Raw genomic sequence first — 27,866 nt, 5'->3', positions numbered from 1 at the left:
GGCGTGAGGATTTCAAACAAAGATTCGGGTTTAGGGTTAAGGGTCTCACATATAAGTGGGAACGTTTTTAAATTTGATTTTAAAATGAAGGCCTCAAAGTTAATTCCCTTCCACCGTCCCACTTCAGATGGATCTCATAGTTCTAAAATCATTTGAATTGACAACAGAATGATGATTGGACGCCACAAGATTGGATGTCTATCATCATTTTGTTAAGGGCAACCAGTTGTTGGAAGAGTTCTCGAAAGGTACATATTGGATTGCATTGGTACTTTAATTCTCAGTCCTCCTCCACACTGAAGATGCAATTTAAGTGGCGTATCCGTGCACACGGTAAATATTTAAAGCATGGTTACTATTCAGGTCTTTTGAAAGGCCAGCATTATCCTATGTGATGACATGACCAAATCTAATCTGGTTATGTTTGCAATTTGAAACAATGGATTGGATTTAAAGGGTTTTAGTTTCAGCTCTGGGTTCCCATTCCCAACAGAAATGAGACGATCAAATTAGTCTGTAGTTTCTCACGTTAACCTCCAATTCCCCCTCAAAATCCCCAAGATTCCTTCAAATTCTCTGTGGCTACTACAAGACAACCACGATGAGGTCACAAACAATGTTTTCCTTTCTCCCTTTGTTTCCTTTCATCCAAAGCAGAGAAGAGCGCTTAGAAAATCTACTAATACGCCACCATAACGCAACAGCGCACTGAAAAGAAATTAAATTATGTCCCTTTAGGACGCCTGTGTGCGTCTGTGTGTGTATGTGTGCGTGCATTCTACCCAAAGGGAAACGTCTGGAAACGATTTAAGCCTAAAGGGAAAATAAAATGCTTGGGATTCTTCCATTGGACAATCGGCCACAGAGAGAAACCAAACGAAGACAGAAAAGGGGGGCAGACATGAGGAAAATCAAATATGCGCCTTTCTAAGAGTGTGTGAGTCGGCATGTGGTTACGTACGGTGTAAAAAAAAATGTTGAGTCAGTGTATAAGAAGATGGTGATTATTGGAAAAGTAGTTTAAAACTCTTTAACACTTCAAAATTACACGGTCAGCAGTCCACCATGCCACAAGAGGGCCTCATTGACTATGTTCACCCTGGATGTTAACTTATTGCCTGCCCAATTAAGTAATTAATATCTGTCCATTTTATTGCCTGATCTTTTTTTGTAATGCAGCCGTATCTCAATTTACAAGTTATCTCATTGCTGATTTTATCTTGATTTTTAAAAGCAATCTTTTCTGTTTGAATGAGAAAAGCTGAGGTGAGTTACAAATCTTTTGAGTTACAAGCAGGGACAGAAAACAAATGGAAGCATAAGTCAAGGTGACAGTCAGAATGCTGAAAAATGTGTCTCTAGCTTTTCTCTCTCTTGTGTTACTTGCAGTTAGATGAAGACATTGACCCCAAAATGTCTTGAATCAATTCCAATTAAAGGCAGAGATTCCATTTCGGCACATTAAATAAGGTTATAAGTGACTGTAAATTGGATTTTCCATGCTGGGATGAAGTTATACGGCCAGGGTGGGGGTCCCAGTCATTTTTGCCGATGTATTTGTGCATTAAGTGTACAGCTCATAAAAAAAAACCTGTTTTATCTCACCATTGCAACTGTCAATTATGATGGCGCAGTGGGGCAGTGAAGTGGCCGTTACAGCGTCCATCCGTCCATCTTATTAGCGCCTCTCATTAAAGGCAGGTGGGAAAATGAGGAGGTGGAACAGGAAGGAAGGAAGCGAGTGAAAGAGAGATGAATAGAGCGAAAATAGGGGATTTGCAGACCAGCTCAGCCAATCGTGCGTGTCGGTGGACTGCAGAGTAAAGATATTAAATATGAAACATGAGTGAGATATCAAAAAGGAAGCAACGCTACATGGAAATCCTCTTTTTCCCACCCCCCGGCCCCTCCATTCTTCCCCTCAGTGACTTAATCCCCCAGGGCTTACATTTGTTGTTTGTGTGTGTATTCTTCTATCTGACATATTTGAATTTCCTCCACCTCTATACATGTTCTTCCAACAACACCACCCCCGAAAGGCCTACTTATGTGTGCTGCTGGTGTATTTACATGTGATTTGATGGGGGGGAAATAATAGTAGGGAAAAAATGAGGCAAAGAAAGAATATGGTAATGGTTAAAAATGTTTTTCCACATTAGTGCATAGTTTGAATGGAGAAAATGTCAATGCAAATTTTGTTCAAATGGCAAATTCCTGTTTATCCATAATGCCAATGTTGGCGGTTTAGCAGTTTATTGATTTATCAACAATTATTTATTTATGACTGATAGGCATTGTTTACTTTAAAATTGGCCAAAGCATGAACATGTCATCCTCTCAACACTTAATGCAATTTTTCCAGAAATTTGACTTTGTGCTTCATCGCAATAAGACATTTGCAAATATCTGCTTTGACTCTAGAACACAGGTGTCAAAGTGGTGGCCCGGGGGCCAAATCTGGCCCTCTGCATCATTTTGTGAGGCCTGGGAAAGTAAATCATGAGTGCCGACTTTCTGTTTTAGAATCAAATTAAAATGGTAGTTATAGATGTATATTAAATTTCCTGATTTTCCTCCTTTTAAATCGATAATTGTAAATTTTTAGTCATTTTTTTCTGTTTTTAGTTCAAAAATCATTTTGTAAAATCTAAAAATTTATAAAATTTATAATTTTTGAAGTTGATTAAAAGAGATTTCCCCTTACTTAGAAAAAAAGCTCAAATAATAAATAAACCCTTTTTTTAGATCTATAAAAACGGAATATTCAGGGCTTTTGATCCAGTTCATTTAATCCATTTATAAAAAAAAATCTAAATATTATATCTAAAATGGTCCGGCCCACATGAAATCGAGTTGACGTTACTGCGGCCCGCGAACCAACCCGAGTCTGACACCCTTGCTCTAGAATCAATATATCAATATTTTTGTCCTTTCACTGGCATATTGTATCCCAACTCAGTAACTCATATGGAATCAGTTTTATGTTGGTGTATTTACTGCCTAATCAATTGAAAGTAATGTCCAATTTTAATCAGTAATTAGCATTAAAACAGGTTTTTGTTATCCGATTCATTGAAGAAAAACAATTAAACCGAATGGTATTGCTGCAACTGTTGTGAATGCCATATTTAGATTGTTTGAGTTAAGTTGTGTAAGATAAATTCATATGCTTATGAAATAGGGGAAAAAACTCGTCCACTCCATTTTAACTAGAACGGTTGGCAGTGATTGATAGCTTCCAAATCATCCCAGTCAATCCGTCCTCTTTTATTGGACCAAAATGTCATGGATGTCATGAACGCCCAAATTCTCATAAAAAGTTTCCACCAAAGTAGTGCTTTTCCAAACGAGAAGTTTTTATATTTAAAGGTCTTGAATGTTTATTTTGCTCGCTTGGCTTTTTAGGCACCAAACAACTTTTGCAACCCAGCAGAGCAAAGTGTAATTTATTCCCCTTTTGTGTGTCGGAGCGCCTTTAAAAAGCTGGCCACGGCTTTTTATTGATGTGTGCTCTCCTGTATCTCACTGCCGATCAGTCAGCCCCGCGGGCTAATCAATACGAGTAAAGGGCATTAAAACTCAGTCTGCTGCCGTTTTGTGCGAATCTCCGCCCTCGCTGGCTAATACCCGCCGCTTATCACCACTGCCAGACACCCGTCACTGTCACTTTTAGGGAGGAAAAAAATACATATGTATCTATATACATACATATATATATATATATATATATATATATATATATATATATATATATATATATATATATATATATATATATATATATATATATATATATATATATATATATATACCGTATTTTCACGACTATAAGGCGCACTTAAAAGTCTTAAATTTTCTCCAAAATAGACAGGGCGCCTTATAATCCAGTGTGCTTTATATATGGAAAAAAAATTAAAATGTGTTATTCAGGGTGCACCTTATAATGTGGTGCGCCTTATAATGCAGTGCGCCTTATAGTCGTGAAAATACGGTATATATATATAAATATATATATAAATACACACATACATATATATATATATATATATATATATATATATATATATATATATATATATATATATATATATATATGTATATATATATATATATAAATGAGAGAGAGAGAGTGAGAGAAAAGTGTTAAAATTTGACTCTACATTTGGTAGCCCACCGTTAAATTTCCAACAGGAGCTTCACGTTCAAATTAAAGTGAATTTTGACTTCTGGAATCCCGATCCAAAGTTGTGGACAGTGTGAATGCAATATATCTTTTCTGTTTACCAGCATGAATTTGAAGGATTAGAACGTGTCGCTCTGAAATCGGCTCGTTGGCTCTGCCAGCCGCTGATAAGCACTCGCAGTATCGATTAGATCTACCTTTTTTAATCTATTCAACTCTTCCAGGCAATTGGTAGGAGGGGGTGGATGTGTTAAAGAGTTGTGGCGTCTGCGATACGCTCGACTTTGAGAAGGTGTCACCAGAGGGCAAATGTCTTATTTCCTCTCCCTATGCCAGATCATATAAAATACATTTTTGTATATTTACTATAGTACTATTGAGCATGTCGCTGCAGGTTGGCCAACCAATGAAATGTCTCGTGGTACGTTCAAAAGTGGCAAAAAACCCACATAAAACGTGGCAAACTGGATTTTTTTAAGGATGGCAAGGCATTATCTAGGAACCATTGGAGAAAAATCACTAGATTTTGAAGGAATTTTGCCCAAAATAACCCCTTGACCACCAGTTCAAACCATTCCCAGCTGGAAGGGAGTCTTTTTCCTGGGTCTCATCTTGATTTGCATACCCTTGTTACTTGAAAATAGCTTCGGGGGCTGAAATTTTAAATACCGTGATTTTGTGGCATCATTTGTCTAGTGGCCATTGAAGAAAATCTTTTGATCAAATCTGCCCAAAATAACCCTTAGTGGCCACTTCAGCCAAAAAGGCAGAGCTGTGTACAGTCTGGCATGGCTTAAAGAGCCTTTTTTTAAAAGGATTGTCATGCCTACCAAATTCCATGTTTCAACAAACCCAATGGTTTACTGAGACATTTTTTAAGGTTCATGCGAGCTATATATTATCGCCAGGATGTCACACCCCATTATATGTTCAGCTTGGATTTGGAAAATAGCTCAAAAACGTCAAAACAAGGCAATTTCGCAGTACGTATCGTCAAGCCCTTGAAAAAAAAGGAGAAAAATGGCTTCCTTTCAACCGTCACTTTGACTCGCCCTCCGCTTGAGGGAGGAAGCACGTTAAACAGAATGCTAAGCAGGCGAGACGCGTCAACGTCAATTCACAAGCCTTTTGATTCAACACACTCACACAAACGTACACACACTCACCGACAGCGGAAGGGTCAAAACTGGCAGCACCCACCTTTAGCTCATTACTGGCGTCACATCCAATGAAACTCTCCTCTGCACAGCAATCAGCCTGTAAAGACAAAAAGCAAAGATTTAACCTTTTGCCTTTAAAAAAGTACAATACATCTTCATCGTGTTTACTTGTCACCATAAATAAAAAACATTATCCGGGGGCCTGTGCATCTAAAAATAACAACTGGCTGTCAAAAGCACTGCTGGTAGTAATTTGCGGGGGGAAAAAAAACAAGAAAATTGAACGAGTTAAGTCACAGCAGAGAGCAGCCGGCGCAGCGGCAGCAGCAGGCTGACGGTGCACCAGCGGAGAACCGGTTAGAGACTTTTAAATTGTTGTCGGAGTCACTGTCAGCTGACGTGCATCGTGTGTCAAAACAAACGCGTGCCGCCTATTCGTGCATGACTACCGATGCTAAAATTCAACACAAATATATTTAATTCATGTGTGCCCAGGACTAAATTTGAAGAGACGCTACCCGCGCGCCGCTTGGCAGCTTTTGACTTGACGCCCAAAATATTCTTTCAAATATTCAATATTACATCTCAGTCACGGACGGAGAGTACCACTATTTTTAGCGATTTTTTTGTTCTCTTCCATATATTTGTGTGAAATAATTTTGTTGTAAATGATTTTTAAAAAATCAGAGGTCATTCTACTCTCATAGAAAAAGCCAAAAGTAATGTTTTTTAAGGAGGACGTGGTGCGCCCCTTGGCAGCTTTTGACTTGACGCCCAAAATATTCTTTCAAATATTCAATATTACATCTCAGTCACGGACGGAGATTACCACTATTTTTAGCATTTTTTTTGTTCTCTTCCATACATTTGTGTGAAATAAATTAGTTGTAAATGATTTTTTTTAAATAAGAGGTCATTCTTCTCTCATAGAAAAAGCCAAAAGTAATGTTTTTTAAGGAGGAAGTGGCAAATAGTATTTTTTAAGGTATTTTTTAATGACTGTGATATATCACTTTGCCCTCATCAGCCCTGAAGCAAGCAGCTTAACCTCCCAGCTTCACCTTGTGAACATACTGAGTGCCTCTATTGGGACATTGTTGGGGGGAAAGTGTGATTTGTTCAAACATTGAGATAACGCTTAAGGGGTGACAACCTATTTAGTAACACTGAGAACTATAAAACTGCATAATATGCCTCACTCATTGGCTGCCATTGATGCTGATAGATCTCCATGGGCCACCAACTCGTCCCATTTCAAATGGAGTGGACATCTATTACCGCCAATGATGCTGAAAAATGATCATTTAATGCCAGTACTCCTATTTTCATTGCCACTGACGTCTAAACATCAGCCGAATGATTGCTCATATCTATAATCCTGCAACTCGTACCTCAAGGCATTGCTGTATTTTTTTTTAACTGCCAGTCGGCCTAACGCGGTCAATGGCTTCACTTCAATGAAAGTACTATAGAAGATACAGATGCCATCACTTCAGACTAGAGCCGCTTGTGTGATAAAGTCTGCACAATCGATTCCGCCGCTGCTCGCTGTGTTGCAAGACAACCGTGTCAATACTGTAATAGCTTGCGATGCATGAATTAAAGCAGATTGATTCTATTTTTTTCGATGGGGTGGCAGCACGACGCCCTGGAATTTGATGTCATATGCCCGGCCGCAGCCTTGAGAACATGAACATGTTTTGTATTGATTTCACTTCACAAAATCTATTTTCTTCAGAACAGGGTTTAAATCAGACAGTAAAATCAACAGGGTGGAGAAATGTTGTTATCAAAAATGACCGCATGGCCAGTCAAAGTGTAGCAGTAAACATTTATCGAAAAGAGACGCATGTTCATTTGAAATGTTTCAGATTATAATTTAGATTGGAAGAAAGAGAAAAATATTTGTATGCATTATTCATGTTTATGTTTGAACTAATCAACCAATTGATTCACTTAATCGAATTTGATTTGCCAAAATGGCAGAATCAACATTGCCAAACAAATCCACATTTCTCAGGACAAAAATAATCTGGTTTGGCTCTAGAATTAAGTTAAAAGTTATAAAATTAGACTGCTAAATTTGCTGTAAACTGCTGTCTACGATGCACGTGTTTTCATATCAAAGCATAACTCTATGGGTTAACCAAACCAAGGCAAAAGATGAAAGGATTTCTGTCAGACTCGTACCTCCATTTGGACTTTTACAAGTCCAAATGCTCCTGACACAGTTTATGATCGGAATGTTGGATGCAAACACAGGGTGCTTGCGTCCCTGCAGTGTGGACCAGTACTGCATGGTCAAAACAGAGGCCGATGATGTCATCATTCCTAGGGTCAGTGTTTTGAAACCGCAGATTTTAATCCGCAAGAGCGTAATTTGTTTGGATAGAGCTCAGTTGGGGGACTGTAATCAGAATAATTATTCTGGTTTCACTCCAGCCTCGGGCCTTTTAGCTAATGACAGCCGCGACACTCATGGCGAAGCTTTCAAGCTGTCGGAACGTGTGTGAAATGTGCGGATGATGTGTTTGTGTGTGCTTGCGTGTGTCTGTGTTTATAGTGTTTATGTCTCATTTATCTACAGGGATTAGATAAACATTACTGGACAAACGTGGCATTTCTTGAGTTTTGTGTGTGCGTATGCAGCCACATTAACTACACATAGATCTAATGTGTACAACTATACTTAAAGACCAGCTTTAAAAGATTCATTCATCCTCTCTTCCTTACTTCTCTCTTTTTGATGTTTAGTGACTAATAGGTGAACATCCTTCCTTCTCCTCTTCCTCATTTGACTCAGTGCAGTCTTTAGTATTATCCATGTTTTCTCGTGTACCTACGCTCTCTCCAGACAGTGCTTCTATTTTTATTTTTTCCCGTACCACATCTTGAAGTCGTCTGTTTTTAAAATAGCAGTACGTGGTTAAATATTTTGTCTTTGTTCTGTCTGGCTGGAAAAGCTCAAAAAATGCATTGACAAATAGCAAAACAACATCCCTGCTCAGGTCAGCTCAAATTGTGACTTTGAACCATAAATTCTGGCTTCAAAGCCAACTTGAGAATGATAACATTGCTTCAACAACCACATTTTTAACCTTAACCTGAAAACTCTTGGTCGAAACTCCCATCCTGACAAGTCATATTTGTAAGAAAAACCAAAGATTGGAACCATACCCCAACTGCAACACTTGATTGTTCCCCTAACCTTAGTTTAAAAGAAGAACTTAAAGTACTAAACCAGCTTTAAAACCTAACTTGAAACCTAAACAGTGAACATTAAAACATTTCATTCCAGCAACAACCAAATGGAAACACAACATTTGGCACTCGAACCCACGTACCTACGTATTCAGGGTCTATCTATAATTTGGGACCTATCCAAATGTGGACAATCCCAGTTTTTCATTTGTGCTCTCATCTATGCGCATAATAATAAAACTCCATAGAAAAAAATCCCCAAGACAATCCTCTTTATTTCACCGTCTGCTAAGCTCTTTAGCGACCGACCACAATGACCGCTGCGCAAACTTTGCCTGTTTCCAAAATCGGTCAGTCATTTGCTACAATCGACAGCAGGATTTTTATACACAAAACGTTAGCGAACTAGGTTACATGGAATTTACTCGCCATGCATTCCATCAATGCCATAGATGACCAATTTACTAGATGATGAGGCCTTGCGATATGAGTGACCCAAGTTGCAATTACCAGGAGGATCAAAAAAAAAAATGCTTTTACAACAATTTTACAAACTAAATTTGAATTTCGAGATTAGAATTTGTGAATAAATTAAAGGAGTCAACATTTTTGTGAAGGGGTATTAGAATTGCAAAGAGTTTCAAAGTTCCTCGATTACAGATTTAAACATACATGTTTACTTTAAATGATTCATATCCAGTTTTTAGCACATTTTTTCTAATCCAACAATAGAATTTGAAATTACATTACTTTTAATTTTACATTTCATCTATTCAAGGGAAGTATTTCAAATTCAAATTTAGCTATTCAAATTCAGATTACATTTCTCATGGTACAAATATCAACCAATACCGCATGTTCATAGGGGGTTCATTTTCCACCTTGAGGACAACAGAAACACACACATACACACACACACACGCACACACACACTACCGTATTAATGCTGCAGGGTGGCCACAACTCCATTATTTCTCTGAAGAGGTTTTTCAATTCCATGGCTAATGCTTGAGGGATAGTGTGTGCTTTAGTGCAGTGTGTGTATTTATTTGTGTGTGTTTGTATTTGTGCTTAGAGAAAGAAATAGAGAGATACTATGATCCCGGTGAAAGAGTTTGGCACAAAATATGTGCCGACACTGATTGTTATCTGGTGTATTTACTTAACTCATTGGCTGCCATTGATGGCAAAAGACGTCCAAGGACCATGAGGTTTTTTTTGAAGTTGCACTGCAAAATAGCGACTCTATTCCAGAGATGATGTTGTATTTTGCCTTCCTAGCTTTTTTAAACTAATTGTTTAAGGCCAACATCATTCTGATTGCATTGATCAGGTGGTAGAGGTGGGACAGGGATGGCGCCTTGATTTGTCCCATCACCACTAGAAGATGACTGCTTTTACCTCCCTGCAAAATGGGCAGGACGTGAGCCCGCTGTCCGCCTTTCATTTAAGCCAGTGGACACTTTATCAGGTTCACGTCACTCTTATACAAGGAGCTGTTTTAAGAAATTCGACCACTGCGCTATAGTTGTTCAATGATAAATGTTGAACTCTATATTTATTGACATCTAGCAGGCTACTCCTGTTAGCTGAAGATGATTTAATACATTTCCACAAATATTTCTGTCCAAATTTTCAGATCTGCAGGGGATTTTTCAGAAGAGATTTAGGTCAAATTAAAACGTTTATGACTCATAAAATTTGACCTTCAGATCCTGACTATGTTGCAGGCAGCATGGGTTCGATTCCCACTCAGTGTTGCCCTTTAACGTACTGGCGACCAGTTTAGGGTGTAGTCCGCCTTTCGCCCAAATTCAGCTGGGATAGGCTCCAACAGGCTCCAATAGGCTCCGTATGAACAAAAATATTTTTACATATATTCCTTATTGGTGATTTTTTTGCTCTTTTATTTCCACTTTCCATTTTTCTTTCTTCCCACTACCACACGCTCACAGACAAGCCCACTCGCACTGCAGCAATCACACAGTCCAGCAGCTTTCCCGCCCGGCATGTTCTTCCACTTTACCTCCAAATCAATTTCCTGTCAGGTTACAAGTGTGTCCTCCAGCAGGGGTCACGACCTCCACCTGCTGACGCCATCTCCTTGCTTGAATTAAAAGCCTGCATCGCATTACACTCACACACAGACCGCACATTGTATTACCAATAAGAGGATAAAGAAACCCAATCAGGCTTTTAAGGTTCATTTAAGGCGTGGATGCGGTCGCACTTTCACAGCGACGCGGATTGACCGATGGACGGATGGATGGGTGGCTGCAGGCGTGCTGGGAGATGCGAGGGTGGAAAGATAGACAACTAAAAATAAAACGTGTGGGCTTGCAAAGACACCCCGGGTGTGGATCAATTCGGAACACTCAACCGTGAAAAAGGGCCAAAGGTGTCGATCTAACGTATTTTTGTTGTCCCACTGGGAGGTCTGGCTTCATGCGATACTTGAGATATGTCATTAGAAGTTGGATTTTGAGACCAGATAGGTTAGAACCTACAGCAGTTAAGATACCATCATCATTAGCTCTTCATATTGCAATACAGTTATTGGGATAAAAGTGCAAGAATGTGATCAATTTTACAATTGTGGGGGAAAAAACTACTTTAAAATGTTCTGATTTTCTTCTAGTAGGAAAGTAAAACATCCATTCACACACTTCATATTTTCAATTGAGTCACCTTTGGACTTTAAATTCAGCAGAATCCTCAGTTTCAAAAACAATAGTTCAGTTTTAACAAATTTATCTTGATTTTTAACAGGTGTCCAACCTGAAGTGCCTCAATATCGAGATAGATATTGGATAGAACAGCCAAGCTTATTGGCTACCATTTATTGGTGGTAGATGTCCAATTTATTTTGAGTGGGAGAGTTGGCAGAAATAATTTCACTGCGAGTTGAAACGATCTGACACATCGCCGTCAATGCTCCGGAAACTTGATCGTTCACTCTGATTTAAAATGGATTGGCCGTGCGCATCCTGTTGACTCTTGACAATGATTTAAACAATGAAGTGTGACTCAATTTAACCCGAGACAAAGCGAGAATGACCAATATTGACCACCTCAACAACTCACAAGCCACACTACAAACTTCTCCTCCTGGGACCACAATTTGATCCTTGCCATTTGACCTAAGCTATGAGCGAATTGCCAGACTTTTCATGCAATTTTCCCAACTCGTGTGTGACTTATCACACAAGCACGAATTCATTTCAAAGAACCGACTCCCTCTGCAGGGATAGAAACATATTAAGGCTGGTCACAGCTCAGAGGTCGGTCTCAACATCCTTTTGCCCGAGTGCCCTTGAACAGAACACTGCATTTGACTTCCCCCGAGGATCAGTCAGCACTTTAGATGGCGCCAACGCATGACAGAAAGTTAGCTACACTGCAGTGTCACATTCGTGCAATGTTCTCAAGAGTTCACATCGAAGAATATTGTCATTGAGTTTGGATAAAGTGAAAGAATTTCTTTTTTTATTCATTAGCATGTTCAGTACTGGATGAATCCAAAAGCTACTTAAAGTAATTAGGAAATATTGCTTTAATAATGCACTTGTATTCTCTTCCATTTTTTTTCTTCGGATAACTGCATGGGAATTCATTATTATCCTCCCGATTACAACATCGATACTAATTAAAAATCTTTAAAACCGCTTTGGTAAAATCAAAGACTTCATTTTGCAATCTACTGGTCAATAGCCATACTTTTTGGAATATACTCACCATCAGATGAGGATAACTCTTCTAATAAACGTCTGTGAAAATTGATTAACTTAATGTTTAGTTTTTTTCTCTTAGAATAAAAATGTAATTTGGAAAAAAATGGACAAAGCAAAAAAAATGGCGATAAGAAATATTTTCGTAAAGGGAGAAACCCATGGATTTAGCCCAACACTTGGGCATCTGGTGCATATTTGGTGCTGATCTATCGCAGCCCGAGGCTCTTAAAATAAATCGGTGAGTGTTAGGAAACAAAACAACAGATGTACGCTTGCTTTTATATCAAGCAGCTCGTTACGTCCGCAAGCTTTTTACCATCCGTCCGTCCATCCATCCTTCATCATGACTGCACCTCTTTCTTTAGATCGCTGGATGCCTTTTAGGCTTGTCATTGGTGAGCGACCTGCATTATCGGACTGACTCCGAATGGAGATTTAGATAAGAGGCTAGGAGCTGAAGGGAAGCGGCTACAGAATACCAAGAGAATACCGGCCGGGAGGAGAAGAAGAAGAAGCCTGGGCGGAGGCTAGTAAAAAGCCCTGGGAGACATTGATCGGTAGGTTGGGTTTGGGAGGGAATCAAAACTCCCAATGTGAATTGAACTGAAAATATCAAAGAGAAGTGAATGACTTCCAAACAGACTTGAGTTAGGAGTGTGACCACAAATTGAATTAAAATTTTAAGTCAATTATTTGTTACATATCTGGTATTCGTTGAAAAGGTTTACACTCATATCTCAGTCAAGCCGTGTGCTAATGACTACATCATAAATAACACCAACAATAGGCTTTCCGGGTCTTTGTTGATGTGAGGGTTTGGCCTTTGAGATCGATGGAGGCAAAGTGTTGTAAGCTGATTAGAGATGAGGGCATGGGGTCAAAGCAATCTAAACGCTCACTCGTCCTTTTTAAAAGGTGCACCGTCAACTAGGCTGGCTAATCGATGTTACCGTTAAAGGGTGAGGGTCGAGGAAACCACCAAAGACCCTTTATGTACTGGGGAAAGAAGTGACTAAATTACTTACATTCTTACTCAAGTAGTAGAACATAAACATATATGTCTGTAAAGAATAGTTAGTAGAAGTATTGATGTTGCCATTGAGAACTGAAAGTAGAGTACAATAGAACAGATTCTGAAATCTTATGTAAACCTTTTAACATTTACTGTTCAGCTGTCTTGCTTTGTAGAACGTGCACATAGAAAAGTAAATAGTCAGATAAAGTACGTATACCTAAAAGAAATCACCTAGAAGTAGCAAAACAAAGTATCACTCATCATTGACTATAAGCGGCAGACGTCTAATGCAATGCATTTTTGATGTACACTTCAAAAATTGGCTCCAAAAAAATGATCTGACACCATTTTTGTGGAGTTGTTTGCACGGTGAACAAAGTGTTCTTGTGTATTTAGTCTCTGTCGTATGGATATTTTAAAAGCCTCCAGCAGCTTTTGCTTGCATACCGGAAGCTTCCAAACACAAAGCTGAAGCATCGACATCAGCAAATAACCTGAATCCCTCTGTGGCAACATTAATAGCTGCCTTTTGGAAACAGGATGTGAAACTACACTAATTTTATTTTCAATATGGAAAAAAGAAAGCCGTAATATAGCATGATGTTCACATATCTTGGTCTATTAATTGAGTTACAAGCTTGATGGAGAAAAAAACTAAAACTCCCAAGTCAAGGTACCATAATATTGGCTGCCATTCACCTATTCCTTAATCCACTCAGCATGGTTTCCTCAGCTATAAAAGCCTACAATATATCCCGGGCATTTTATCAGTTTTCCAACATAAACACGGAGTAATGTAATAGTTGTATTGATTAGTTGTGTTGTTGTTATAAATCAACAAGTGCCACAACACGCGTCTTCAGCGGGTGAGCGTCCCTGGAGCATCGTCCATCAAAGTTCAGACGCTATTGGTTACCGCAGCAACCAACAGGAAAAGCATTGAAAAGAGCGACAACAACAAGCATTTACATCACTCTGCTCCTTTGTCAACCATTCATTGTCAGTGTGTGTGTGAAACCCTACACTGTAGCACACACACACATGCAGTTAAACCGAGTGTCCTTTTACGGCATGTGCGCGTAGTGTGATGTAAATGAGCCTCATTCGTCCCCTTTCTCTCTGGCCCAGACGCCCGTTGGTTTACGCCATTTGCCCCTCCTGTTAAACATGACAGTAAAGAAGATTTCATTATACAAGACCACCCGGATGTTGGTGGACGGATGTAAGCAAAGGTGGTGACACGTTTTATCACGTAGTGACAGATTGGGAACATTTCCCGTGTATTTTCATCGTTATATTTGTGTGCCACAACCTTTGACCTCTATTGTTTTATCAGTGGGTGTTTGACCTCTGCGGTAGGATTTGGGCTTGGCCAACATAAACGTGATGAGACATAAATCTCTCCATTTCCAGATGATTGACAAAAGAAATTAAGAACCCGCTTCCTGATATATGACATATTCATATGCTGTTCACTGTATCCTTTATTTTAAAATTCGATGGTGATTTGATGGAAAGTTACAAACATATCTATAAATATACACCCACACACACCCACTCACACACACATACACACACAAACACAAAATATAGGGCCGATAGTAAACGCTTGGCTTCCTTGGATACTTTGCATTTGATAAGGCAAGCAAGTTCCCTTATCTTGCGAGGTGAATACCAATATATGCGAATGAATTGAGGCCCTGAGAGAGAGAGAGGGAGAGGGAGCGGAGAAACCAAACATGACGAAACGTCGGTGAGCGGAGAAGGATACGAACTGCAGCCTCATCCGTCACGGATGAAGAAGAAGTTAAAGATTTTTACCCTCAGATGAGCTCAGCTGCAGCTTCGAACTTGTCTTTGCATCCAATTCAATCTTCGTATCGGTTGAAAATCTGACATACATTCCCTATTTAGCCACGCTATTATTTTTATCTACTGACCTTACCTTCCATACAAACCCACCATAACGCTTAATCTATTATTTGTGTACTAAGGTTTCAATTCCAGATCAACCCCAAAAGCAGGTTTCGTGTGATGGAATAGAAATCAAAAGGCCATTGATTCTCAATTTTAGAAGGCTTATACTAAAGAAAAATACGAACCAAAACAAAACTCGCAGCAAGCTTTTATTATTGGTTTAGTTTTTTTGCTAAATCATTGACAATTGCGTTTTCTACTCATGAACTATTTAAAGCAGTTTAGTGTTTGGTCTCCCACTCTCAGACCAAAGATTTGAGTCAGATATTCACCCAGGTTTCAACCTTCTGTCTAAGAAGTGTTTTATTCCAGTTTGTTCATTTAGTTACGACTCTGAGGTAGTCTTCCCTCCGGTTGAACCCTAGTATTGTGTAAAACTGCCGTTGTACAAATGGGTTGAAAAGGCTTGACAAAAAAGCGAAATACTAGCACGCGTCGAGTGGAAGAAAAGAAAAATCAGACTTTGCTTAGGATTGTGTGTCTGGCCAATCAGGATCATTATAATACATCTGCCAAAACCGCAGCGCTCATGCGAGCTCCAGCGACCGGGGCTGAGGGGGACTCTTCTTATGGAAAACTCATCAAAGTGAAATTCAGTCAAGGCCAAAGCAAACATCTGCTCAAATGGCAGCAGGAGGTTCGTGTGTGTGTGTGTGTGTGTGTATGTGTCTATGTGTGTGTGAGACTGCTGTCAGAGCCGCTTTGTCTCAGCAGAACTTTTCACAGCTGCTAAACCCGCATTGCACATACGGACGCACATGCACACACAGGTCGAGAGCCCAATGAAGAATAAAGTGCTATATGCCACTAGTTTCCATTCCTAGTCCCCTTCTGGAATCACTTCATCTCTCACTACTCCCACCCGCAAATTTTCTTTCCTATTTGAATTCTTTCATCTTCAGCTACCCCTTAAATGATTTGCTAGTAGAAAGAAGGCTACCTTGTCTTTAACGACTGACCTTATCCATGCAACCTAATGAATCTTCCATCTTCCAACCTGTCCTACAGTACCTTATGACCTACCAAGACTTCCCTTCCAACAAACCTTACCTACATAGAGACCTTCACCTGGTTTATTTCCCTAATTATCTTTCTCCCCTTCTTACCCTACAGAATTATCTTCCCAGGATATCCAGTGCAGATCTCTACCCATCCAAATACATGACTGAATGGCCTACCCTACCTCTCGCACTTTCAGGTAATTTGTTCCTATTTTCCCTATCTTGCTTCATCACTGTAACTAGATAAAGAGTGGGAGTGCAAATCACCAATTTCATGACAATTTGTAACGATAGTCTTGTCCAATGATTTGCTGGAATCACAAAGGCTGCTATTCAAGACATCCGATTCAATCCAATGCAGACTTTCCCCCATTATCCTGTCTAAAATATACAAACTAGCACTACTAATCTGACTTTCCTTACCTACCAACCTTACCCATCGCTCCATCAGCCTAACCAACCAGCTTCCTTTCCTCCCCGACCAACTCTAATTTCTCTATGTCCTATCATTTCTCGCATCATTGCACAGCCGTTTATCTAACTGGGTCCAAGGTTTCTTCCTGCTAAGAGCTCGACTGCTCCGCAATTCAAAAGCACTTTAATTCTTGTCAGGACACTTAAAGCCGGCCTTGAACACACACAGCATTTCTATGCTCGTGCATGCTCAAATACATTACAGAACTTATTATACAACACATTTATAAAAATGATAACACCATATTGCACTGGCTGATTTATAGTATTTCAAAATGTTCTTTTATTGTCACTGGGCCCAACTTCAAAGTGTTCATTTTAATTAGTCCAGGAGAACATGTGACTATTGCAATACTCGGAAAAAAGTGCGTCTGACCTGAATCATACAGCTCTGAGTGTGTCACCGTACTTGTGTATGGATTATGCCGTATTGGCCCGTTTAATTTAGTGCCTTCAGGCCTCAATCTTTTATTGTGGGAATACAAATAGGTCACGTCAAAGTTGTACCATCCCAGTCCTATATGCACACATTATTGTGTGACTCTGAAGCTGCAAGTTTCATTGTGATGCCACACTAAACAGCTGCATAAAACACTCAAAATGAAAATTCACGGCGGACAAAACGCTCCTTGTGGTTAAATTGGACACCTCTAAACCTTCAACCACACAAGTTGGATTAACCTCATTTACAAATGTATGGCTTTGCGATGCCGCCAATAGCCAACGTTGTGGTGTGTTTGTTTGTGCGAGGCAATGAATAATTCAGTGGCAGTATAAGGGTTAAATGGGTAGAAAATACACTTGTTTCGACCTCAAAGAAGCAAGCGGAACCCTCCGTCACAAAGGGGAAGGAGGGCAGACAGCTTGTCAAAAGTTCCAGACGTCCTTTCAACGGATATACGTGTTAAATAGAGAAATATACATAAAAATACAAAGAATGCTTCACTTCCTGAATCTGCATGATCCTCATTCAATTTAGATCAAATTCAATTGTTTGTTTGTTAAACTTTTTAATGCTACATATTCAACTTGAACAATTAAGGGTCTACAGTGGGACAGTCGAATAGGCCATTACTTCCCTTCACTCAAATTATCTTTGTAAAATAAAATTGCTCTTTACGATATTGGGTATTTGAAATGAAATCCTGACTCAAATGGTCTGGAAGCGTATTTATTATTTAGTTTATCTTTTTAGTCTCCATTTCTCTGAACCTTTGCTCCTTTTCACCCCGAATGCATCCAGCTGAACATAACTGAATGTGGCAGACCCGGTTGGTGTGTCTTTGTGCATCATTGCTTTAGACTAACAACCACCCCCTCTTTCCTAAATACCCACACACATATCCACACACACACTGAAATTGTATGGAACTTTCTGAGACTCATACCAGATGTTCCTCCCCTCCTCATTTTCCTCCCTCATCTCATTTTTCTGTCCCATTTCCTCCATCATTCATGCTCATTGGTCCGTTATTATTATTTTTTAAATCCCTTATTATTCTACTCTTCTATTTTTCCTCTTTCCATCTCCTCCTCTTCTTCATCCCATACGATTTCACTCACTTTCCTTTCATTTCCGTTGTTAATTTGTGGTAATGTTTGTATACGGCCTTCCTCTGCCTTCCATTGGCTCCATTTGTGCGATAATAAAGATAGCATTCCTTCTCAATGGTGGCGCTAATACGGTGGAAGTGTCGCCTTCATTCACTACCGAGAAAATCTCACATCCTCTCCGCAGCCTCGTTGGCATTCTCCACCGCGCGTTCCTTTCATTCCTCTGCCGGGATCTTTCTATTTCCCCGACGTCCTTAGTCGTGACAAACTCATTTGAAACTCTCCGAGCAGTAAAGCAACCAATAGGGGAATGCAAAATAGCCAGGAAGAGTACGAAGGGAGGAGGTGATTTGCACACCTCATTTTAACACTGCTCGTCTACTAGGAAGGAATCTATTATTATAATTATTCATCTTTTGTGAAGTGTTTTCTTCGTGTTTCCCTCCTGACATGATTTCAACATTTTACCACAGAATTAGAATCAAATCTTCAATGGAAAGGGTCATTTACACCCGTAGTTGCCCACTGTCAAAACAAATCAAGAGATGTTTTCGTCCTCTGAAAAATGCTAAGGCAAAACAATCCTAATATTTTCTAATCCTCTTCCTGCTGTTTGGCATATTCACTAAATCTAATTTGGAGCCAAATACTTCTGTATGTGTCAGTACACGGTTTTCAAAATGTTGCAAATTAGTCAAATAAATCAAGAAGGTTGTCTATTGTACGTGGCCTGTGAATGCTCATATTTTAATCTAATAGTTAAAAGCCTCTTTCTCTCAGTGTCGTTAGTTCAATTAAAAAATTCAATGATTTTTGCGACGTCCCTAAAAATATACTCCTTCATTCAGGTGATTTCCAGTCTAGTTTGATTGATCTTCACGCAAGATTTTAGACCTTTCCGACAGAACTTTCCACATGCTTTGCTTTCACTCATTTTGACGGGGTCCATCAACGTTTGGCAGACTAAAACTACTTACTGCTCAGGTTAAAACTACTTACTGCTAAATAAAGTCTGACTTGGAATTTTAATGAACTTAAGTATCTATAATTATGCCCCCATGAACACCATACAAATCTTGCCAAAAAAGCTGAGTTTCCGTTTAATATTCCCGTGTATATTAAATGGCGCACAAACGGGAGGCTCAAAAAAGCAAAAAACATTTAATATACCTGGGTATATTAAACGGCAAAATACGGTAAGGTGTCAACATAAGAGCAACCATTGCTTTCAATGCTAAGAGGTTTGTTGAGTTTCACGTGATAAACGTCCCGACTCCCTATTTACGTTTCTGTTTCTTCCTAAAAAGATGGCGATTTTCACAGGCCCCATGCAAACAGGGCAGCAAAACAAGAAATAAATGCGATAAAAATCAGTATAAATGTCAAAGCAGCACTTATGACTTTACCTAAATAGTCAGTTAATAACGCTTGAAACAAATGTTAAAACATAACCCAAACTAAAAGTGTTTGATTGTCTTATTCACTTCTTACCACTAATCCATTGTCCATTTTCTTCACCCCAATCTCAAATATCTGTATTGATTCAGCCGCCCATGCAACGTGACATAGATTGACGGCTACTAATTGGCTTAAGCTCAATTCCCTCCCCAGAGGCTTGATGTGGTGCGACTCCTCTGGATACAGCTGTCCCATTATGCCCCAGCTGACACCGTGACCCCGGGAGCCTTCCAGGGGGGTTCTCCAGTGATGGAGATAGTGAGGTGGCCAGCGAATGGGAGAGGTTAAATACATCTAAAATGCAGACACCATCTCTTTCTCCTCCCCCTATTCTTCTGGGATAACACGATTTCTGGTGGGCACACTCAAGCGGAAAAAGTATTAATTCTGAGGGAGATTACGTGAGATTCTCTCGAGTACACAAGCAGGCGGTGTTTGCCGATTCGTGCTCAGACTGTTCTTCATGTTTTGACAGTTAGAGGGAAATCTCCAACTGAGAACTTGCAGTCGCTCAGATGACCTTTCTTAGCAATTTTGATTTCTGGTTATAGACACCCTGAGGCTTGTCTTTTGAGCCTGGTTTCACAAATTGACCAAAAAACAAGTGCTGTGTCATGGGAGTCTGGTCAGTCGTTGAAAATGTTGTTATTTGACATTTTGAAGCCGAGTGCAGATTTGTTACCATCAAAATCAGCAATTAAATAATTATCTGACTAACAGTCAACATTTTTAAGTGTAGATCTGTGATTGTAATTTTTGCACTCTAAATGGCTAACTGCATAAACTTGGATGAAAAATAGCCCAATTCTGTGGCAATATTTTCCAGAATAGTGAAAGAGAAGAGGTTGAATTTGTTTCCAGTCACAGGTGATGTACAGGAAAAATCCTTTACATATTTTTCAGTTCATGGAATAATATTTATAATCATGGGACATTTTCTATATGGGCGTACCATTAGATATATTGAACTTGTCCCCTAAAACTGCATGTGGAAAGTCGACTTTGGCCAGAGAAGCTTTTATCGTGCTCTCAACAAGGTCTTTGGATTTGCACAGCACTCGTGCTCGTGGCATGCTGTCTAAAATAATTTGTTTACAATTTCAGAAAGCCTTTGAACAGCAATGATCTTCGGTGGTGGGCTGCAGCTGGCTTCACCAATTCAAAATCCAAGTATATCAAACTCAGTGCCTGGCATCCATGGTGATAGACATGCAATCCATTTTGCTGGGGCACAATCATAATTGCTGCCACCCCTCCCAGTCAACGTCGTTTCGATGTCCATTGCAGTCAGTGCACTTAAATATGATAATTCTCTGCCTTACATGCACCTTCTCTTTTAAAGAGAGTCCGATCCCATGGCCACTTTAGAACGCCTTATTGCCAACCATGTTCTAGTCCTGGTGACTAACTTTTATGAATAGATTGGACTAGCCTGTTTCCACTATCTCTGCTCAGAGTGTCCTTGAAGGAGACCGTGAGTCAGCGCTTCCCTGTCGGGTATGGGACTCGTCCGAGAGCAAAGAGGATACCCCCCTCTTAGCCCCTGATTAGTTTTGCTCTATTGAAAAGGCAAGGGCCAGAACAGAAGGTCTCAGAAAAGGCCCCTAAGCCTTTAAAGGCCCCCTCTGGCCCACCCCCACACATCAGCCTGACATCCACAGCGTACCATTCATCCAGCGAGTGACAGCGCGTTTACGTTGGCATTAAGCCGGAGTGACCCCCTGGACCCTAAGAGCTCTCCGTGATCCGGTCGCATCCCCGCCCGGCTTGAGCTTTTTAGTAGTTGAGAAGCATTTTTTATTCATTACGCTTAATGGCTTGATTGCACAGCAAAATGCAAGCAAGTAAAGATATTGAGATGGCTAATAAAAGCTCATCAAAATTTCATGCAAACTTGGAGGACTCCTTCATCCTCACTTTCATGGAGCTCTCTGTGGCTTTCTTCTCTATGCGGAATGCTTTATGAAGAAGTTGCGCATCGTCACTGAAGTGGAAGTAGCCTGTCATCCAAAATGTTCACATCCTGCAATCAGATCTTGAAAGTCTAGTAGTTGTCCACTTCAGTGAAAGGTGTGCAACTTTGACTCGAGCGCTGCCAAGGAACACAATTTGAAAACATCACCTCAGTTTGAAACCCCAAATTGAAAACTGGTTTTGAAACATTATTTCAAACTCCAACCACAGTCTGAAATCACACTTTGAAATCTTGGCACTTTGAAAATCTAATTTGTAGACTAAACCCAAGTTTAAATCAAAATTTGAGCTCTAACTTTCCCTCATTTGAAACCCTGACCCTGGTTAATACCCCAATCTGTAATCCTTAATCCATTTTTGTAACTCCATTCTGAAAAGACAATCCCGTCTTCGAAGTCTAATTTTAAACCTCAAACAACAAGCCGTTCCTGAAACTCTAATTCTCAAAACCATACTTTGAAACACAAGCCCTGATTTAAGACCATACGCCTATTAGGTGATTGCGGATTAAATCGACTTGAAGCACTGACACACAAATACACGCTCACAAACCCACACACACTTACATTATAGCCAAACATCCGTTAATTTCCACATGCTATTGATCATCAATAATTGCATGTTTGTGTTTAGCGTACACGCCGCTGTCGACCCAGCATAAATGAGGAGCATTTGAACGTTTTTCTGTTTGTTTTTTTCTAATTGATAATGGATTGTGGGGGAATCATCACCGTGATGGGAGTTGTGGGATCAGTTGGTATTTGAGGAAAGATGTAGGGGGGGGTTTGCAATCATGAATAGCATCAGGGTTCCAATTGATTAGCGGCATCGCCTTGCATGTGTGATGACCCTAATTATCCCACTTAAATGAGCCCCTCGCTGGCAAGAGCCCTGGCACACACCCCCACTCGGCGGGGACGCTGGAGGACATACAAGGGTCTTTGTCCTTCAACATTCTCTGTAGCACGCCCCATCTTAACTCTTTATCATGTAAAACCCGGGGGAGGCCATTTTACTCTGATTTATTGACTTAACCAAATAACACAAAAAAATGTTTAAATGATTTCCAATTTTACATGACACTTATTAGTTCATTTTTTTACATTTAATTTCATTTAAAAATCAACAGAAATTGATACACGTTAAAAATGTGTATTAAAAATGTATTTGTTTTAATTTACAATAGATTTTCTTGACTAGATTAGTGAAAGGGGAAAGTTTTAAGATGTTAACACTTTAATGCATTTTTTAAAAATTATAATTAATGCTTTAATAAAATGAGTAGAAAGGATATACATAATGGAAAATAGTTCAAATGTGTTATGGAATAAGTTATTCAGCCACTAAAATAGTAATACATTTATTCATAGAATCTATTCCATATACAATTCATATTATATAGATTTATTTTGTAAAATGTAATACATTTCTAAAAATCAATTCAAAACAGACTCATTAAAATGTACTAATTTTAGAGAAAATACATTTAAATTGAATCAAAAATTAGAGTCCAGAGATCTTGTTCCAGATTAAAGAATAAACTCAGGCCCGGTCTAAAACTGGAGGACCCTCAGCCCCCGCCACTCCTCCCACTTTGACAGAGGGACCCTTGTTGTTGTTGTCGTCCATCTGAACCGCCATCTCGTATCCCAGTTTGAGTCTCAATGAAGCTCCTTCCATTTCTGCCAGAAGCCCTCAAAACTAATTAAGGATTGTCCCGGCGCCACCTCCTGGAGCTTCCTTGTGTGCCCTTTTGTTTTAAGATGAAGAGGTGGGGGTCTCTGATTGATAATACAACATTTGAAACGGGGCCCACAAAATGATTCATTTCAACATTGGGGTAGCACAGAAAGCTGAAGGGACCCAGTGGGAAAAGGGATGTTGGCTCAGCTTTGCTTGGGAGGATCGGATGCGGACCATGAATGTTTTTCACAGCCCCCACCGAGGGCAAGAGGTGTTGTTTTGATTGATTTTCAGCAGGGTTACGAGATAGTACACAAGCAAACTTTGTGAGGAGGTGGTTGTTTTTGAATCTGAACACAAATGTGGATAAACAGTCCTTTCAACTCTGCCAGATAAAGACACAGTAAATTAAACTAACATGAAAAATGGCCTAATTTGTGATGTTTAGGCTTACCAAGGGGCAGAACATGTCCAAAGTATTACTACACATGATTGACGAGATATCCCAAAAGGTTTTCAACCAATCTGTAGCATTAACCAAGTGGCTTGAAGTCGTATCCTTGTTCGTTTAACCGTTGAGTGGACTACTCTTGATCGAACCCCACTTCCACCCTCACGTTTAAACCCCGTCAAGCGCTCCGCCTCGACTTCCCCTCGTCGACGCTCATCAAACAAACCGTTCGCTTTGAAGCGTCCCTCCCCAAAGGTCTGAAGGATAAACATGATATTGCAATCGTCGTAAATGAGATTTCCCTGCCGTCAGTTGTCAAAGCAAGTCACTTCTCTTTCATGGCGGCCTTTTCATCAAAAACCTGTTGATACGGCACTCACGTCGCTCTCAAGGAAGCTGCGAACGCGAGCAGCCAGATTATCGGTGGCGTGCTAAATAAGACGTCTAACCCTTTTTCTGTCAAGAGAACCTAACAAGTTACCCCTCATTACATTTATCTTTAGTTAACATATTTTAAAAAAATACCATTTTGAAATAGAGCCATAGTGGAACTATGTATCTTAGCTGTTTTAATTTTTTGTTCAGTATATATATCCTAAAATAGTACCAGCCAATCAGAGTGCCTTTAACTTGCAGTCTCAATTAATAACAAACTATAAACCCCTCACTATCTTCCTTCTTAATTCTTGGATTTTATGACAATTGGCACTTTAAACAAGCTGGCACCTCATTAATGGCTGTTCAATTCATCATTTATGTTTGTGTTTGAAAACCTACAATTTTATTGCAATATATGCACTTTAAACTTCAAACTGAACCTACAATGCCATGTATTTCTTCAATGTTGATGGAATTATGGCAGGGGCGGGCAAACAATTCCAAAAATGGCCGCAGTGGGTGTGTTTTTTTTCCTTTCCACCAATCTGCTATTTTACAAGTGCAATCAGTGGATTGCAGGCAGGTGCTTCTTGTTTCAGCAGAAACCTCATTGTTTAAACTGTTTGTGTTGGATTGTTTGGAAAAAAAACTGCTTAACCTCTGAGTTATGGCTTGTTTTCCACATGGTCATTTCCAGTTAAAAAGTATCTAATAGTTTCACAGAATTTGAAAATAGAGTGGCATAAAAGCAATGATGCTACAGGATTTCCAAACATTTAAAGAATCACCACTTCCAATACCAGGTAAGTTACTGCCAGCATGCAATCCTATTATATTTCAGTTCTCGAGGCTAAATTCTCCATACTGCCTTTTTATCACAGTATACTGGCCCAGCAGATACTGCTTTCAAATTCAGCGACCTTGTTCGCACTCGGAGACACTCGAGTATTCAATGTCACCATGAATATGAACATGATTTCCAATGTGTTGAACATGGAAAGGCAATATCTAGAAGCAAGCAATTACAATAAGTGTTGTTAGTATTGATGCAGCCAATGGCTGTTTTATGATTTTAAAAAAGTGCCTGGATAAAAAAATTAATAGTTTGGCAAAATAGCACTAGTCACGTGCAATCATATTATGATAACTTTCCAAGTGTCCGAGAAGGAAGTGGACTGGAAAAAAAAAGATTGATGAGAAAAGATGCATTGTGGTAGTTATTGATAACAGAGGAAGGAGGCGACTAAAGGGGGCGAGATGGAGGGAGCTTATTATGGTACTGAGGTCAAGCATGCTGTAATGCCCCGTCTTGTCCAGAAAAGAAAACAGGCTTTTTGTGTGTGAAATGGGCGAATGTGAGTGTATGTCCAGTGCTTTTGGCTTTTTATCGGCCAAACATTACAGGATGGCGATAAAGATCTTTTATTGTGTAAATGCCGAGACTTCCATTGTCGTCACAACAAATTCGGTTGTTTTGTTCCTTTCTGTTGAGCTCAAAAGTGACATAATGTCTCAGAAAGGACACAGAAATGGTACAGTGCTGCCTTGAAAACACGTGGCTACTACAAGCAATGCGTATCAATGCGCATTTGTGCTGAAGGTTATCGCAAAGCATCTTGGCCAGGTTCAGACGTTGTCAGAGCGTGACTGTGTGAGCAATAGCAACTACACGGAAAGGTCACGCTCACACAAACCTAGCCGAGAAGCGGAACTGAATGACCCTGTGGCCGTGCCATTGACGGCCATAGACGTCCAGTTCATTTGAACAGTCAGAATGGATTGGCCATCTGTCTTCATCCATGACGGCGAATGAAAAAGAGAAACCGAGTTGAAGACAGCCGTTGCTGACACACCCTCACACACACGTGCTGTTAATTATTATCCGAAATAATGAGACGCAAACGACTCATTAATTCTCTCCTTGACCCGGCGCACCGCAAAGTCTTTCTTTTGCGTCTTTCCCGCCGTCATCTCGCTAAACTCTGATGCAAAGGAGAGAGGATCCTTTCAGCTGTGAATTATTAATTAGCATTCAAACCAGCCTCCGAATTCTCTCTGACCCACATCAGGAATAGAAGAGGAGGAGAAGCTTTTTCCCCGTGTAAAATGCAAATGAGAAGCTTAATCCAGGTAGAAAGGTAGACTGTATTAGAGAAAACTCATTTTTATCAGCGGGTGTGTGAAATGGCTAACCACCCATGAATTGTGAAATGGAACCAACAACAACATCGTTATGGAAAAATTTCTGGTTTTTCACAAGTTGGTAAGTAACGTGTGTGTTTTTTTTTTAGCCTTGCCGTCCCGTACATGAATCCACCATCATGAGACTTGGCCAAACACCTACCTGTCACAGATAATAAATTACTCCGGATTATAAAGGCGCACAAACATGCAAACTATTGGTTTCACATCAAACGCATGTGAACGCGCGCCACAATCAATAGGCCTCCCTATCCAGGAGTAATCAATTCTCATTCTAATCCGCTCGATGAGGCCGTCGACGCCGCGCTACGATCGTCGGCGGACGAATGGAAGAGGTCGCTCGTTAATCCCGAATTAGCATTGATCCAATTGCCTCAAACAACAAATGCAAGGTTCATGTTTAGCGCAGGTCGAAATATTGTAAAGCGGTAAGATGGCATCACTTTGTGTGGTTTGCAAAAGTAAATCGTGTGTCAATTCCATGTTTCATTCAAATAAAGATGATAGATATTCATTATAATTCAAAATATTCAAAATAACCAATGTTATTCCGTTTTTTTAATAAAACAATAAATAAAAACAAGAGAATATTTGCAATTAAGAGGCTCAAAATGAGTATTTGGAAATGTTTTTTTTACTCTAAATGATCTATTGGCTATCAGAAAAGCTATGAATAGATTTGTACATTAATTATGACGCCAAACAAAACAGCAGTAAATACAACATGGTACGCAAAAAAAAAAAAAAAAGAGTTTGGCTCCCTGGCATAAAGTATTTAGTCTGTACAATTCTGCCACTCAGGAATGTGGCACAGCATGTTACTCGTTACTTCAGTTTATTCTTGGACACCCCATTACTACTAATTGTCACTGATTGTACGTAAGATTGCCTTCATGAAGCGGTTCATATTTAATGCGAGAGTGATATTCGTAGAAAACTGCTCGTATGTTCTGTACTGTTTATTCCAACATTATTCTTTCATTTCATGATAAAATATTGCCCTGCATCACATTTTCAGCAACAAGTACATTGAGGAAGCAGTATGGAGATATGGAATATGTTTTTTTTTTTGTAGCCTGCGATTGTAAACTGGATTGTATGGTTTGAGTAATGTCTCCCTCACATGACATGGTAATACAATCTTTCTTGGTCGGGGTCAACAATTGTACAATTGTAATCTAGAAGGGGCTGACAGACCTTTTAAACTGTATTGCATGTGTTTGTACAGATTTTGCTTTTGGCCACAGCATGTAGGTCATCGTCAATCCAAATTAATCCCAAATTGCTGTCAACAATTGTATGTTTGTCAGATCATGACCTTGTTTACTGCATTCTGTGCGAAATGTTCTCCATCATGGAGTCAGATGTCTGTCTTTGCACAGAATGAATTTAACTCATAAGTGAAGCACTGTACTCAAAAAAGA

The 27,866-nt window shown here is 39.6% G+C and overlaps 2 protein-coding genes across 3 annotated transcripts in view; one reads left to right on the top strand and one right to left on the bottom strand.

Moving 5' to 3' along the window:
- The window catches only part of cdh11 (cadherin 11, type 2, OB-cadherin (osteoblast)), a 49,464-nt gene that overhangs the window by 18,672 nt on the left and 2,926 nt on the right, over positions 1-27,866 (bottom strand). The window contains exon 2 of one of the 2 annotated variants that reach the window (XM_077614177.1): positions 5,384-5,440. The gene's annotated coding sequence lies outside the window, so the exon portion shown is untranslated. Of the gene's footprint in view, positions 1-1,605; positions 1,862-5,383; positions 5,441-27,866 lie in introns of those variants that run through there. The other variant, XM_077614178.1, reaches the window with a different exon arrangement.
- The window catches only part of mcm8 (minichromosome maintenance 8 homologous recombination repair factor), a 194,227-nt gene continuing 191,189 nt past the window's right edge, over positions 24,829-27,866 (top strand). The window contains exon 1 of the mRNA XM_077614176.1: positions 24,829-25,043. The gene's annotated coding sequence lies outside the window, so the exon portion shown is untranslated. The remainder of the gene's footprint in view (positions 25,044-27,866) is intronic.

This window comes from Stigmatopora argus, chromosome 11 (genome assembly GCF_051989625.1).
Source record: "Stigmatopora argus isolate UIUO_Sarg chromosome 11, RoL_Sarg_1.0, whole genome shotgun sequence".
Taxonomy (NCBI): domain Eukaryota; kingdom Metazoa; phylum Chordata; class Actinopteri; order Syngnathiformes; family Syngnathidae; genus Stigmatopora; species Stigmatopora argus.
This window is presented reverse-complemented; position numbering and strand designations above follow the sequence as displayed.